The sequence below is a fragment of the Gavialis gangeticus genome, unplaced genomic scaffold (assembly GCF_001723915.1).
Source record: "Gavialis gangeticus isolate Ggan-Ray unplaced genomic scaffold, GavGan_comp1, whole genome shotgun sequence".
In the NCBI taxonomy this organism is placed as follows: Eukaryota; Metazoa; Chordata; order Crocodylia; family Gavialidae; genus Gavialis; species Gavialis gangeticus.
The window spans coordinates 53,264,713-53,267,281 of record NW_017728993.1 but is presented as its reverse complement, the minus strand read 5'-3'; positions in this window follow the sequence as shown (position 1 = coordinate 53,267,281).

Below are 2,569 nucleotides of genomic sequence, written 5' to 3'. Positions count from 1 at the left end.
TGAAATGCATCACCTGTTACCGGGCAGATTCCAGCTCCCCAAGTAGATGCCCCTCACCCAGGTACCAGTCACGTAGGCAGAGGGAGCAGGTTTCCCCCCTCCCTCAGGAATGCAGCCAGCTCAAGTTCCCTAAAGAGACAGGCTGAGGGTGTGGTCCCCTGTGTGCTGGGCCCATCCTAATTGAATGGTCACAGCACAGAAATTTAAAATCACAGTGTCACAGGGCAGAGATTTCTTGGGGAGAAACCAAGGTGGCTTTCTGCCACAATGGTTATGAAATTATGTGTGCAAACTGAGATTATTACTTGCCTAACATACTGCTAATTTTTCACCCTTCAATTGCATTTAATTTAAAAATGCCTGAGGTTATAGTTTCAAGAGTATATTATAACTTGCCTTACAAGTTAAAAAAAAAAATGACCTTTACCCATTGCTGGCAACACTGCAATTAAAATCAACAAAAGGAACCATGAGCAATATGAAAATCATGATAATTTAAAATTAAGTCTGAATTATTGTGTTAACAAGAAGAGAAATTTCTAATCAAAATTTCTAAATAGTTTTAGGACTAGGACTTTATCTGTAGCAAAACATATAAAGATGGGCTAAATAAGTTTTCACTTATCTTTAGTGAAGATCGTTGGGAATATTTATTGACAAAGGAGTGAAGTGCATACCCATCATGATCCCATCCATAAACTACATACTGTACTCGACTTGGTGCTTGTCTATGTAATTGTACATGTACCAGCCTTTGGCTGGTTTGTAATACCTGAGCAAATATTAAGAACTGAGAGGTTAAAAATTTCAGTGCAATGATTTGATTAAATAATTCATTATTTTCAATTATTTAATCTGGAGAAAATTACACCTTGGGGTGGTTTTTGTTTTCTGGTTTTTTTGAGAGGAAAGATTAGTTTCTAGTCAAATGGATGGTCAGACTGTGCTATGACTAATTAGTGTTGCACAGAAAAACAGCAGTGTACTTGTCAATGTGTAGTGTTTTCTGGAAATAGGCTTAGGAGAAAAAAAATTGAAGTTCTTTTTGGAGTTAAGCACATTAAATACTTTACTTAGTATGGCTATAAACAGATGTCACCAAATGAAGTGCGTTAACTGTGTGGGGGTTGTCCTAGAACAACTTATTCATTTAATTGAGCTAAACAAACAAAACTCATTATCCTACAGTGTCAGATGCCTGCAATCCTCAAAATCAGAAGGGTCCTGATCTTGCAGGACAATAATCAGGGTGCACCTCTGCAAATAGAGAAGACCAAGCTCAATGCCCCCTGAGAATTTCCCTGGAGAGAATTTTGGGGACATATACAATCTGGCCCCTGAGGCCTTGGGAGTGCCTGCCTGCAGAGTGTACACAGCTATGAGATGACAGAACATTTTCACCTTAGGAAAAAAATGCCTGCTGCAAAATAGCAGCACAGATTGATACTATGTTTGGCTACAACCACAATTTTGGGCATTTGTGGTATGCCAGAGGGCATGAATGTCTGTTTGAAGCTTATGAGAATTTCAGAGAAAACTATCATCACTAAACTAAGATGGTGTTTTATCAGTCAGCCAGTTTGACTGGTTATTAAAGTTTTACCACAATTTCTTTTGTTAATCACTAATGAGAAGCTTCAAAATTATTATTTTGACATGTTTTGATTTACTCTCTAGTTAGCAATAACCACAATATAATTTACAAACCCCATTTAAAATTTCTCTGATCGATTTATATTAAAAAGTTAAGAGGGGAGGAATGTGATCTATAGATCATCCTGCAGAAATACTATATCTATTAAATAGAGAGATATAGCAGATAAGACAAAAAATAGAAGTTGCATTATTTTTAATGAAGACTTGCATAAAAATGATGCATGCAAACAGTAAAGGAATAAAAGTGAAAAAGTTACCATTTTGCCTAAAGAGATTTATATTGAATGAAAGGTCCTCATCCAGAGTTCCTGCAAAAGGAGCATGCAGTGAAAATTTTTCACTGAAGATAGCAGGCACTTAATTTTCTAAAGTCACAAGTGATTTTAGAAGTTTACATTTGATGGGGGGAGGGAGGCTCTCTGAAGTTCTTTAAAAATCACTAGCTAGGTGATGTTTCTGCGCAGAAGTAGATACAACCATCTTTGCAAAAACTACACATTGGATGCATCTACATGTGGTGCTAGGTCACCATAACAATGCACTACAGAGACAGTGTCCATGGGTGTCTACACATGGCCAGCAGCTACTTCACTGTAGTGGTGCGTTCCCTCATCACAGCAAACCATTGTGGTGAAGTATTAACATTCACTCCACCTCCATTCCTCCTTCTGTTCCACCCATTTCTTCTCCTATCCGAAGTTCCGCCTCTGTTTACTGTTTTCTTCATTAGCATGGAATTGCCTGTGCATTTCATTCATTTACATGCCTCTTTGCTGTGAGCGCATATCTAAGGCCATGAACTCCCTTCTTTCAGGGAATGGGCAAACTCTGGGGGCTTCTTTACCAATCACCATTCACTCTTTTGCATATGTTCATCTTAGTTATGCGTTATCTTCCACATTCTAATCTATTT